The sequence below is a fragment of the Phascolarctos cinereus genome, unplaced genomic scaffold, assembly GCF_003287225.1.
Source record: "Phascolarctos cinereus isolate Bilbo 61053 unplaced genomic scaffold, phaCin_HiC Scaffold_726;HRSCAF=1367, whole genome shotgun sequence".
Taxonomy (NCBI): Eukaryota; Metazoa; Chordata; class Mammalia; order Diprotodontia; family Phascolarctidae; genus Phascolarctos; species Phascolarctos cinereus.
Genome location: NW_027556098.1, coordinates 376640131 through 376654124, shown reverse-complemented (window position 1 = coordinate 376654124; position 13994 = coordinate 376640131). Strand labels below are relative to the sequence as shown.

At 42.6% G+C, this 13994-nt stretch overlaps 1 long non-coding RNA gene across 1 annotated transcript in view; it reads left to right on the top strand.

Annotated features, from left to right (window-relative positions):
- Positions 1–13174, top strand: part of LOC144454200 (uncharacterized) — a 31246-nt gene extending 18072 nt beyond the window's left edge. Inside the window, exons 3-4 of the long non-coding RNA XR_013482519.1 lie at positions 12404–12477; positions 13040–13174. This is a non-coding gene — a long non-coding RNA (uncharacterized LOC144454200). The remainder of the gene's footprint in view (positions 1–12403; positions 12478–13039) is intronic.
- The last annotated feature ends 820 nt before the right edge of the window (positions 13175–13994 follow it).

Here is a 13994-nt window from a genome sequence, read left to right as displayed (position 1 = left end):
GATTCATTTATTTATGAATTAGGGTATACCTCTACTCTATCAACCCTAACGACCTGCGTCTTTGAAGAGGATGGATGCCATCGCGATGATGTCTTGCCTCTTGGGCAAAGTGTATTTAAGTGATTGCACAAAGTTGTCAGCCTCACTCTCTCCTCCAGAGTCATTGATGTCCAGTGACAAGACAAAAGTCAGGACGACTGGCGATGGCCAGGAATGCAGTAGTGAACTTGGCATCTTCAGAGTTTGACCAAGCTCTAAGCCTCCACCATGCCTGTTTCAGCCGCCTTTAAGGCAGTTGGAACAAATTGTTCTCATCCACCCATTCCAGTGGGGGTGAGTCTTCACATGCTTGGGGTAGACAACCCCATAACTCACCGATAGGTTGAGGCCTGTCAGTTACCTTCAACCTGCTTTAGCCCATGATGGTTTACTGGGGTGTGGCTGCTGCAGGTGCTACGGCTTCTTGGAGCGATAGGTGAGAGTTGGGTGAGAGGTGGACATCGAAGGTAGATGAGTAGCCCTGAAAAGGGCTCAGCAGCCCTCACACCAGAGGCACTGGTCCTCTTAAATACCCTGTAGACCCTTCAATGTGAAATGTGTATTAGAGAGTCACCATGGATAAGAGCTGGCCTCCGAGGAAGTAAGCCCTGGGTTCCAATCCTTCCCTTTGACATACACTGGCAGGGTGATCTTGGACAAATCCTGTAATGTCTCAGGACTTCGGGACTAAGTTGCCAGATGGTGCTGGCCTGCATCAGTAGAAGGAGTTTCCTCTTCAGAAACTAGCCCAAACCAATGAAATTCCAGCTCCAGTGACAAGTCTCTGTCCTCTTCCCTATACTAGAGTGCTGGAAACTAGCTTTTGAGCTGAGTGTTAAATTTTTGTTGTGAGCATTTACACCTCAGAAATTACCAACTTGGGGCAGCTGGGTGGTGCAGTGGATAGCGCACCAGCCCTGGAGTCAGGAGGACCTGAGTTCAAATCTGGTCTCAGACACTTACTAGCTGTGTGACCCTGGGCAAGTCATTTAACCCCAGCTGCCTAAAAAAAAAAAAGAAATGACCAACATTATAGAATAAGGTTGTTGATTTATTATTTATTGTATTATTTGCTTCTTGTCTAGATGTAAGTTAGTCATGGAGCAAATGTTAATAATATTGATTAAACTTAAAAGTGTGACAAGAGTACATTTTTTGAGTGCTAGTGGTTGTTTATCATTCACCTGTGCTGTGCTAGTAATTATGTATAATGTAAAATTTACAAAAATTCCATTTAAAAAAGGATGAGATAAAGATGAGCTAACACTTGATCCCAGAGTCAATAGGGAGCCACTGGAGTTTATAGAGAAGGAGAATGACCCAGTCAGATTTGCACTTAGGAAGATGGTTTTGGCAGCTGTGTGGAGGAGAGATTAGCTAGGAGAGAAACCGATTAGGAGGTGGTTGCAATAACTCAGGCCAGAGGTCATGAGGGTCTTGGCTGGGACAGTGGGTGTGTAAATAGAAGCAGACAGATCTGAGAGATGTCAAAGTGGAACTGATGAAATTTGGAAACTGATTGGATATTCAGATAAGGGTTGAGGAAGAGTGAAGAGTCAAAGGTGCTAATAATACCAGGTTGTGAGAAACTGGGAGCCTGGAAGGATGGCAATCCCAGTAATACTGCCTGGAAGATGGGTGGGTTTGGGGAGGAAAAGGCCATGTGAGGAGATCTTCCATCTAGGTCACAGTCCATCCATGCCTGCTCATCTTTCGTGACTCATGTCCCACCCCAAATGACAAGTGGGGGAGGGGAGCTCTTACTCACCCATCGCTGCCCTGCCCCCAAGCAAAGAGCTCATCCCCGCGAGGGACACCTGCCACAGCCACAAAGTGATGGTGGGGGGAGGGTAAAGAGAGGAGCTGTAATTTTTCTTATGGCGCCAGCACAGCCGCTCTGGATATGTCAGGTTAGGATATAATCTCCCTGAGGGGCCAGGAAGAGAGAGGTTAGGAGTTTGAACCGCAGAACTCAGGGTGGGACTTAGCATGTCGAATGTCAGAATTGAAGGGGACCTTAGAATATGGAATGTTAGACCTTGAAACCTAAGCTGGTAGAACAGAAAGGAATTTTGGAGACCATAGAACCCAACTCCTTCATGGCATCGATGAGGAAACTGAGACCCAAAGAAAGTGAGGGATCAATTCAGGTCACACTGTGAGCAGAGCTGGGGCTAGACCTCAGATCTCCCAACTCCCAGTGTAGACTGTAGACTCTGCTATTACGGTGAAATGCTGTGAGTCGAGGAGCCCCAGAACTCTTGGTCTCCAGTTCTTTTGAACTCTCCAAGTCCCCAGTTTTTTTAAACTATCTTCAATCTTTAATTGTGGGTGTCCTCCAAGATTCTGTTCCCAGTCCTATTCCTTCTCCTCCTTCTTCTCCTCCTCTCTCTCTCTCTCTCTCTCTCTCTCTCTCTCTCTCTCTCTCTCTCTCTCTCTCTCTCTTTCTCTCTTCTCTCCTCTCTGTCTGTCTCTCTCTTCATCTTTTCTTGCTCTCTCTCTTCTGTGTCTCTTCTCTGTCTCTGTCTATCTCTCCCTCTCCCTCTTCTCTCTCTCTTTTGTCTCTCTTCTCTGTTTCTCTCTGTTTCTCTTTTCTCTCTTTTCTTTGTCTCTTACTCTTCTCTCTCTTGTCTTTCTTCTCTCTGTCTCTCTCTGTGTTTGTCTCTTTTCTCTGCCTCTCTTGATCTCCTCTTTCTCCCTGTCTTTTCTCTCTCCTTTATCTCTGTCTGTCTCCTCTCTATATATCTTCTCTCTCTCTCCTCTCTCTCTGTCTCTGTGTTTCTGTCTCTCTCTGTCTCTTTATCTTTTCTCTCTCTTCTCTCTTTCTGTTGTCTCTGTCTCTCTCTTCTGTCTTGCTTCTCTGTCTCTCTGTCTCTCTCTGTCTCTGTCTCTCTGTCTCTCTCTTTGTTTCTGTCACTCTCTCCTCACCCTTAGGTATCTCATCTAGTCCGCCCCTATTCACATGACTCACCGATCTATATATCTATCTGGCTTCTTTGCTGTGCTGCAGGCCCGTGGTTTCCAAACTGTCACATGAACTTTCGCTAATGCCTCAATCTCAACATGTCCAAAACTTAACTCATCAGAAATGTTGGTTTAATTGAAACCAAATTCCCTCAAAAACCTGCCCTTCAGTTCAGAGACATATCCAAAGACTTCCTAGAAGTGATGCAGAGTTAAGAGACTGGAACCAAGAGAACAATATGTACCACGGCTGCAGTAACAAATAAGACAACCCTAAAGTCCTGCTCTACTCAGATTCATTTCAATGACCAATCATGGTCTCAAAGAACTGAAGAGGAAACACATCTTCTTCTTCTCTGTCTATGGTAGAGATGGGAGGTCATGGGTGTGGGTGTAGAATGTTATACATATCATTAATTGTGGTCACTTAATTGATTATTTTTTCTCAAATTTTTGTTACCAGCAGGATTCAATTGGGGGTTATCTATTGGGAAATTATTTGGACATTTTTTTTAAAGTAAATATAATTTGGTTTAAAAATAAGTTATATTAATATTTTTTGTGTTTATATGATTTACGTTTACCAGTGTATAAGACCCCATCATCCTTGGAATGCAGACCTAAAAACCAACATATCAAAGAAGTCTGACATCTATTCACACCCATTGTCCCCCACCTCTACAAAGAAGCAGGGGGTGGTGTTGTGTCATGCCCCTTTTTGGGGGCCAAGCTTGGTCATTATGATTGCATAGCACTCATATCTGGTTATCTTGTTTTCCTTTCAGTTTCGGGCCCAATATTCTAAGAAAGATAATGATACATTTAAAATTATTCAGATTAGGTCTTTCTCTCTCCCTTTTATTTCTTTGCCCTACTTTTTTTTTTTGAGACCGAGTCTCCCTAATTTGCCCAGACAGGCAAGGCAGTGGCCACTCTGTCTTTCACCTCTTTCTGTATCCCTGGAGCTTAGCACAATGCCTGACACAAAGTAGGTGATTAATAACCTAGGCAGATTTTGACCCTCCTTTAGGTATGGGGGGGTGGCCTTCTACTCCAGGAAACTTACAATATCGGTGCCAGTCTTAGTGTGGGCACCCAATCAACTTTCTCTTTATTATAGCTGAAAACTCCAGGGCTCAAGAGAGCAATCAGCCCCAGCCTCTTCAACAATAGGGATTAACCAGAATGCCCTACCGTGAGCAAGTGTTCTCATTTACCTTTTTCTTTTTCTTGTTCTCCTTTGGCAGTCTAGTGAAGCCTATAGATCCCATTCTCAGGATGTTTTTAAATGTATTAAATAAAATCCTTAGGATTACAAAGGAAACTGAGCTATTTAAAAAAAATTCACCGACACCCCTGAAATCTATCCGTAGACCCTTTAGGGGTCCATGGATCCCAGGTTAAGAACTCTTAGTCTGAAGGAAGATAATTGCAATAGTGAAGGACTGAAGACTAGGATGTTTAGGTTAGAGAGAACAGGGCTCTTTTCCCCTCTTTTTTTCTTTATTTTCTTTTATTGTTTCTTTCAATTACATGCAGACAAACATTTTTAACATTTGTCTTTTAAAATTTTGAGTTCTGAATTCTCTCCCTTCCTCTTTCCCCCCTCCCCTCCCCCCAAGAAGGCAAGCAATTTGATATAGATTATACATATATCATTGTGCAAAACATTTCCATATTAGCCATGTTGCGAGAGAAAATGCAGACAAAAAACCCCAAACAAACCCCAAGAATGATAAAGAAAGGTAAAAAAAGCACGCTTCCATCTGCATCCAGACTCCATCGGTTCTTTCTTTGTAGTTGGATAGCATTTTTCATTACAAGTTCTTTAGTGTGGTCTTGGATCATTGTAAGCTAAGTCATTCACGACTGATCATTCTACAGTATTGCTATTACTGGGTATAGTGTTCTCCTAGTTCTGCTCACTTCATTTTGCATCAGTTCACGTAAGTCTTCTCAGGTTTTTCTGAAAGCATTGTTTGTAATTTCTTACAGCACGATAATAATTCAACACTATGTCACAGCTTGTTTAGTCATTTCCCAATGGATGGCGTCCCCTCAATTCCCAATTCTTTGCCACCACAAAAAGAACTGCTATAAATATTTTGTACATATAGGTCCTTTTCCTTTTTTTCCTTCTTCAAAAATCTCTTTGGGATACAGACCTATTATTGTTATTGCTAGGTTGAAAGGCATGCACAGTTTTATAGCCCTTTGGGCATAGTTCCAAAGTGCTCTCCAGAATGGCTGGATCAGTTCAAAACTCCACCAATAGTGTATTAATATCCCAATTTTCCCCACCTCCACTCCAACATTTGTCATTTTCTTTTTCTGTCATATTAGTCAATCAATAGGTGTGAGGTGGTACCTCAGAGTTGTCTTAATTTGCATTTTTCTAATTAATAGTGATTTAGAACATTTTTCATATGATTATAGTTGGATTTTCTTCTTCTGAAAACTGCCTGCTCATATCCTTTAACCATTTATCAATTGGGGAATGAATCACATTTTTATAAATTTGGCTCAGTTTTCCATACATTTGAGAAATGAAGCCTTTATCAGAAAAATTGGCTATAAAAATTTTCCCTCAGTTTCCTGCTTCCCTTCTAATCTTGGCTGCACAAAAAACCTTTTTAATTTGAAGCTCTCTATCTCTTATTTGGTCATAAATTCTTCAACAGGGCTCTTTCTAAAGGGCCATTCTGTACAAGAGAGATTAGATTATTTCTGCTTGGCCCTGCAGAACAGAACAAGGATCAGTGCGTGAAGAAAGTTGCAAAAGAGCCAGTTTTTTTGCTTGCTATAAAGGAAGAAATTTACCTGAGGAGATGGGTCTTCAAGAAGAAGCTGGACTGGGGCAGCTAGGTGGCACAGTGGATAGAGCACTGGCCCTGAAGCCAGGAGGACCTGAGTTCAACTCTGGCCTCAGACCAAACACTTGACGCTTACTAGCTGTGTGACCCTGGGCAAGTCACTTAACCCCAATTGCCTAAAAAAAATTAAATTAAAAAAAAGAAGAAGCTAGACAACCATTTGTCAGGAAGGTTTTAGAATGTTTTATTCTTGTGCATGCTGACGTGGAACTAGTGGGCCTTTGAGGTCCTTTAAATCCTGGGCATCTGGTGAATGTGCTCGGGTAAGAAAGATTCCTGGGGGACACAGACCCAACCAAAGCTCTCAGATTCTTTGTTTCATTCATTCTCTTCCAAACATATGGTTTAAAGTAGATGATTTCTAAGGTCCCTTCTAGTCTGGCCGGTTAGATGTTCTCCAGATTTAGCATTCCATCTCCTTTGCCATGCACAGACTATTCCTAGATTGCTGTCTTTCTGTGTCTCTCAGAATCCTTAACTTCTTTCAGCATTTCTTTTCTTTCTTTCTTTCTTTCTCTCTCTCTCTCTCTTTTAAGGCAATTGATGTTAAGTGACTTGCCCAGGGTCACACAGCTACTAAGTATCTGAGGTCAGATTTGATCTCAAGTCCTCCTGACTGCAGGGCTGGTGCTCTATGAACTGCATCACCTGGCTGCCTCTTCAGGGTTTCTTTTGATCTCCTAAAGGAATCCTTTGTGCCTGACCCTTCTAGTTGCTAGCATTCTCTCCTTCCTCAAATTATCTTGCATTCACGCATCTGTGTAAATGTTGCATGCTCTTGGTTGAATGTAAGCTCCGTGAGGGCAGGGATTGGTTTTCCTCTGGTCTTTGTATCCCCAGCTCTAATTACAGTACGCTGCACATAGTAGATGCTTAATAAATGTTTATTAAAGTGAATTCTGTGGTTCAATGATTTTGTAGAGAGGTCATTGGATGTGGAATTTGTAGACTTGTGTTCAAGTCTCAGATCTGCTGGTATGGCACCTGGTGGCCCAGGGCAAGTCACTTCAACCCTTTGGACCTCAGTTTCCTCATCTGTAGAATGGGGGAGGAGTGGATCAGATGACCTCTGAGGTTTCTCTAGCTCTAAATCCACCATGCTAGGTCATTTCTAATTTTAGTTTCCTCACCAGTAAAACAAAAAGAGGTTGTATGAGAAGAGCTCTGAAAGTCCTTTTCCACTTCAACAATGCAGAGTCCTGTTGGCTATACAGTATTCTGGCCTCTGATTCATCCCAGCTCCTTAACTACTTCAGTCCTGGTTTTTCTCTCCATGCCTGACTCATCCCTTCCCCCTACACACCTGGGTACAACTCGTCTTTCATCCATTGTCAGTGTTTCCGGCCCATCAATCTCCAGGCGGCTGGAGGGGCCATTATGATTTACATATATAAACAGGCATTTACATTGAACGCAAGAGAATGGGGGTGGAGAGCTGGAGAGGATGCAGATGCTCTGGGGAGGGATTGAAGATTATAATAATAGAAGCCCAAATTCCTAGAGCAAAGCCAAAGGGCCTGATCACCTTTATGTCCCATTTTTCAGATGAGGAAATTAAGGTTCACTCACTCACTTAAGGTCACAGAACCAATAACTACTCATACCAGTTCTCCTGACTCCTAGAATTTGAAGCTAGAGACAACCTCCTCATTTTACAGATGAGGAAACTGAGGCCCAAAGAGATGAAGGAACTTCCCAAGGGTTGAACTGGTAGTAAGAAGCTATTGGGATTTGGACCCGCATTCTCTGGTTCTAAATGTGATAGTCTTACCAGTCCCTCAAGCTGACTTTCTAGTCAGTCAGTCAATGAACATCTACTAAGTGCCTGGTACAAAAAGAGGTCCAGAAAAAAAAAAGGGACCAATAGAGAAAACTGGGAATGTTTTAGCCTGGAGAAGAGAAGATTTAGGTGGGACGAGATCGCCACGTGAGAGTGCAGAATGTGGAGATGAGTGGTTAGACTTTTTTTTTTTTAGGCAATTGGAGTTAAGTGACTTGCCCAGGGTCACACAGCTAGTAAGTGTCAAGTGTTTGGTCCGAGGCCAGATTTGAACTCAGGTCCTCCTGACTCAGGGCCAGTATTCTATTCACTGTGCCACCTAGCTGCCCTGGGGCTGGACTTCTTAGAACTAAGATTAATGGGTGAACATTTTAAGGGTATAGATTTCAACTCAAAATAAGGAAGAACTTCCTAATGACTAGCACTACCCAGCAATGGAAAAGCCAGCCTCCCAAGGTTTCAAGTTCCTCATCACTGCTAGTGTTTAAGGAAAGATTGGATGGCTGCTTATTAGTAATATCATGTCCGTTGGACTTGATGACTGCCAAACATCTTCTAAGGCCAGAATTCCAGAATTCTAAGTTAATTACAAAGATGTTTTATATTCGGGAATGAATGAACGAAGCATTAACTGCCAAACACCAGGAGAGAATTCTAAGAACAAAGACAAACGGGAGGAAAGTCAGTACTTCAGTTACACTTTAAAATATGGATAGGAATTCAAATGGTGAGGAGGAAGAGGGAGGGAATTTTAGGCACAGAGAGCAGCATGAGCCATGTCACTAAGGCTGGAAAGCAAGGGGCACATTCAGAGATGAAAGAATGATCCAGTTTGAATTGTATTATAGAGTGCGATCCTGGGAATAATATGCGAGAAGATTGGAAGGGTAGCATGACAGAGAGAAGAGTTTGAACTTCACCTTGTAATGATAATTCACATTTATGTAATGCTTCAAGGCTGGCAAAGTACTTCTCTGTCTTACATAGGAGAGATTATGACTTGCCTGGGATCCGAGGGCTGGAAGGGGAAGGGGAGGGAATAACCATTTATGTTGCATCTACTACGTGCTAGGTACTGTACTAAACACTTTCTGACAGTATATTATTTGACCATCACAAGAACCCGTGAGGTAGGTGCTGTTATTGTCCCTATTTTACCGTTGGGGAAACTGAGGTAATGGGTTAAGTGACTTGCTCAGAGACGTACAGCTAGTAAGTATGTGAGGCTGGATTTGAACTCCTCCTGACTCCAGGGCCAGGACTCTACTGTCTGAGTCACCAAGCAGCCTTGGAAAGTGGCAGTCAGTAGCTAAAGCTGTATTTGAATGAATATTACCCAATAAAATTCCTAGATTTTCTACAGGTGTGCTGTTGTCTAGATAGACTTACCATTTTTTACTTATCAAGTTGAGCTTTTGAACCAAAGTGTGTGACTTTCCATTGATCACCACTGAAGTGGCTCCAATTAGATTTGTCCCCATTAATCTACCCTGTAAAGATTTTTTTGAATCTTGACTGTCTCTGCCAAGGTGCCAGTTATATTCTCCAGGTTCAGGTTATGTGCAAGCTTCATAAATATGCTGTCCATGCCTTTATCCAAGTTACTGATACAAATGTTGAATGAGACAAGACTTCCTCCCTGGGGAACTTCAGTATAGACCTCCCTCAAAACTGAGATCAGCCCACTAATGACAACTCATGGAGTCTAGCTATTCAACCAGCTCTGAATCTACCTAACTCTACTGTCATGTTCTGGCCCTTACCTTTCCATCCAGAGAGAGAGCATAAAAGACTTCATTAAATGTTTTGCTGAAATGATGGTATATTACATTGATGGGATGATATTGCATCTGATTTATCAGTCTAGCTGTTGCTCAGTTGTTTCAGTCGGGTCCAACTCTTTGTGACCCCATTTGGGGTTTTCTTGGCCAAGATACTGCGATGGTTTATCATTTCCTTCTCCAGCTTATTTTACAGATGAGGAAACTGAGGCAAACAGGGTTAAGTGCCTTGCCCAGGGTCGCAAGCTAGTGTCTGAGATTGGATTTGAACTCAGGTCTCCCTGACTTCAGGACCACTATTCTATCCGCTGTGCCACCTAGCTGCCCCTGTCAGTCTAGTCACTCAGTCACAAAAGGAAATGGGGTTCGTCTGGCATGGTTTCTTCCTGATAAAGCCACCTTTGTGATCACTGGTTCTCTTTCTAAATATTCATAAACCATCCTTTGAATAATGCATTCTAGATTTTTGCCAGGAAGCAAAGTCAATTTCATTGTCCTATGGTGTGTAGTCTGCAAATTCTGACCTCTTTTTTTTTTAACATTGGACAGTATGTTCCCTTCTTTAGACTTGTGGCACCTCTCCCAAATTCCGCCATCTTTTAAAGATGAGCCACTGACAGCAGCTTGGCAATCCAGGTCTTTCGATACCTTGGGATGTAGCTATTCTGGGTCGAGTGACCCGAACCCATTAGGAACCACTAAGTGCTACCTTACCATTTACCACACCTGAGGTAGCTAGGTGGTGCAATGGATAGAGCAGGGGGTCTGGGGTCAGCGAGACCTGAGTTTGAATTCAATTTCAAACATTTACTGGCTGTGTGACCCTGGGCAAGTCACTTAACCCTGTCCACCCCAGTTTGCTTATCAGTAAAATGAGCTGGAGAAGGGAATGGCAAGCCACTCCAGTGTCTTGGCCAAGAAAATCCCGGATGGGCTTAGGAAGAGTCTGACATGACTGAATATGACTGAACAACGATAACAACAGCACTCACCTCAGAGGGTTGTTGTGAGGATCAGTTGAGATCGTAATCGCAAACTGCTTAGCACAGTGCCTGGCACATAGTAGGAGCTTGTTTCCTTCCTCACTCATCAGTTAGCCATTCATCCCTCCCAGTCTATTCCCCTTGATTGAGAAAAGAGAAGCAAGAATCAAACAGTCTTGTCTTCTCTCCCATCGTCCATTGTCATCATTCTGTCTACCCCGAATGGCGGTCTCATGCCTTCTTTGGTCTGCCTCTAGGTCCCAATATCATATTTGGTGATGCACGTTTGTGATCCCTGCTCCTGGGGCCCTGTGTCTCCTCCCTGACAATGGTAAACGCCTCTGAGGACCATGTATTGCCCTGCTGTGCTGTCTTGCTTGATTGATACAAGGAAGGTCCTCTTTGGTGACATCTTGGTTACGGCTCTCAAGGAGTCTTGTATGATCTTGGCGCGTGCAGCGCTTTGTCAGAGAAGAGCATTAAAGGCAGCATTTGGCTCTAATGGAATCATTTTTTGGATAGTCAATAAACACAATGATATCTTGTATTCTCTACATTTTCCAGGCAATTGTATTCTTACGAAGATAGGGTTTGCGGTAAAAGATCATTTGTGCGAACCTGTCTGATTGCTTCTTCAAAGGGACCCTTGAAGATTGTTTTCATAAAAATTTTGCAGATATTGGAAAATGGGCTTATGCATTGATAGATAGGGATGCTCTCTCAGCCACTTGTTTTCCATAATCATAAGGTCCAACACTTTTTTCTCTATGCCTTTGGAATCCTCTCCTTTCTTTAGCCACCTTGAGAATCAGCATTCTCAAGATTGCGACCAACTCCCAGCCCTTGGGGTCATCCTTGACAACTCACTTTCTTCCACTCCCCACATCCAATCAGTTGCCAAGTCCTGCTGTTTTTTCCTTCAAAACATCTTGTGTATACCCCACCATCGCCCTCTGATAATGCTACCACTGGAGTCCAGGCCCTCATCACCTCCTGCCTGGACTATTACAACAGCCTGTGGGTTGGTCTTCCTGCCTCAAAGCTCTCCCCATTCCAGTCTATCCTCCACTCACTGCTCATATTAATCTTCCTTTTTTTTTTTTTTAGGCAATTGGGGTTAAGTGGCTTGCCCAGGGTCACACAGCTATTAAGTGACAAGTGTTTGGTCCGAGGCTGGATTTGAACTCAGGTCCTCCTGACTTCAGGGCCAGTGCTCTATTCACTGCACCACCTAGCTGCCCCTATATTAATCTTCCTAAAGCATAGGTCTGCAGATATCACCCTCCCTCCCCATTCAGACTTCAATGGCTCCCTATCACCTCCATGACCAAATACAAAATCTTCTGTTTGGTATACAAAGTGCTTTATAACTTGGCCCCCTCAGACCCTTCCAGTTTTTTTTTTTTACACCTTATTCCGCCACTACATACTCTGTCTCTATACTGGCCTCTTCACTGTTCCTCTCACAAGACTTTCATTTCACAGCTCCATAAATTTTCACTTGCCCCGTGCCTGAAAAGCTCTCCCTTCTCATCTCTGTGTCCTGCACTCTCTGGTTCCCTTCAAGTTTCCGCTAAAGTCCTATTTTCTGCTAGAAGCCTTCCCCAGACCTCCTTAATCTTGGTGACTTTCCTTCTGTTCATTATTTCCTATTTATTCTATGTATAGCTTGCTTGTACATAGGTATGTACATGTCATCTCCCTCCTTAGACTGTGAGCTCCTTGAGCTATCCATGTATAGCCATATTAAACATATTTCCACATTAGTCATGTTGTAAAGAAGAATTAGAACCAAAGAGGGAAAACCAAGAGAAAGAAGAAACAAATACAGGGACTGTTTTTTGCCTTTCTTGGAACAGTGCTTGGGACATAATCAGTGCTTAATACATGCCTGGCTGACTGACTGACTCGCTAATCTCCAGCACAGACTTCTGTTTCTACTTGGTCTTCCTTAGCAGCTTTTCCCATTTTTATGTTCTTCAGGGGCACTTCCTCCTGCTGCACGTGTGAGTCTGCGACAGCAGAGTCCAAATGTGGTGGCTTCACTAGTCTTGATGGTAAGAAGAGTTTGTTATAAAATCTTTATTGAACTTTTCATTTGTTTGTTATTCTCCTTCCTAAGTTTCATCCACAAATGCCTGGGATGATTTCCTTAGTTGGGTCCCTTACCACGCTTGTTCTAAACTCATTTTTCCTTATACTGTTTTTTGATCTTTTTACGTGATGATAATCCTCACACACTTTGCATGTGGCAGATAATTAACATTTGATGAGTTTCATTGGTGAGAGCTTCTTATCCTTCTTGGACTGATTTCTTTTATGGAATTTTTAAAATTTTAATTTAATTTTTTTCATTGGACAAATATTTATTTTGTATCCCTTCCACTCTCTCACTCATCGAAAGAAAAAAGCAAAAGCAAATTCTTGTAATAAATAGTTTACATAGTCAAACAGAACAAATTCCAACATTGACCACGTCCAAAAAATATGGCTCCTTCCCCCAGAATAGATCACTTCTCGGTCAGGAGATGGGTAGTGTACCAGTTCTCTGGAATCGTGTTTAACCATTTGCATTGATCACAATTTTGAAGTCTTTTAAAGCTGTTTGTCTTTTTCCAGGTCTGCTCACTTCATTCTGCATCAGTTATCACAAGTCTTCCCAGGTTTTTCAGGAACCTTCTCTTTTACCACTTCTTATGGTATGATGTATTCCATCACATTCATATATCATGATTTGCTCAGCTGTTTTCTCAATGGATGGGTATCTCCTTAGTTTCCAGTTCTTCGACACTACGATAAGAACTACTATAAATATTTTTGTACATATGGGTCCTTTTCTTCTTTCTTCAATTTCTTTTGGGAATAGGCGTATTTGAGGTACAGCTGGGTCAAAGGGGGAATCTGGGGGCATCACAGAATTTTAGTTTATGGGGATCCTACCTATCCTTTTCCCAAATCTTTTGTAACCCACTCTTCCAAAAATTGGGATGCATGTCCAGCTGAGGCTGACTTTACTTTTCTTCTCTGTCACAGGTTCTAAGATAGAGCTAAAACTTGGCATTGTTTCTTATTTCAACAGCCCGTTCCCCCTTGTTGGTCAGAATGAGGTCCAGAACATCAGGTCCCCTTGTTGCTTCCTTCACGTTTTGAAGAACGCCATTTTCATTAGGAATTTATCAGCTGCTCCGCTTTTGGCAGAGAAAGCACTCCAACAGATGTCCAAATAATGAAGTCCTCTCCCCACACCCCTATCACTACTACATTATGTCTTCTGCATGCCAGTTTGGAGATGTGTTTCCTGAACTACTCGCCTATTTCCTTCTCTGTCCAGGTGGTCTATGGCATACTACTGCAACAGCGTTGCTTCTGTTTTTCCCTCTGTTGACCCTCACTCAAATGCTTTCCACCATGCTTCCCCTCTCTAATTTTTGGATTTCCTCTCAAGGATTTATCTTTTTGATATATAAGGTCACTGGACCTCTGCTTTTATCTACATATTCTGTTCTCTGTTGAATGAAGCAAATCCTTATTCATGTCATCCCACCAAGCCTTCCTGGGAGCTTTGAAGTCAAAT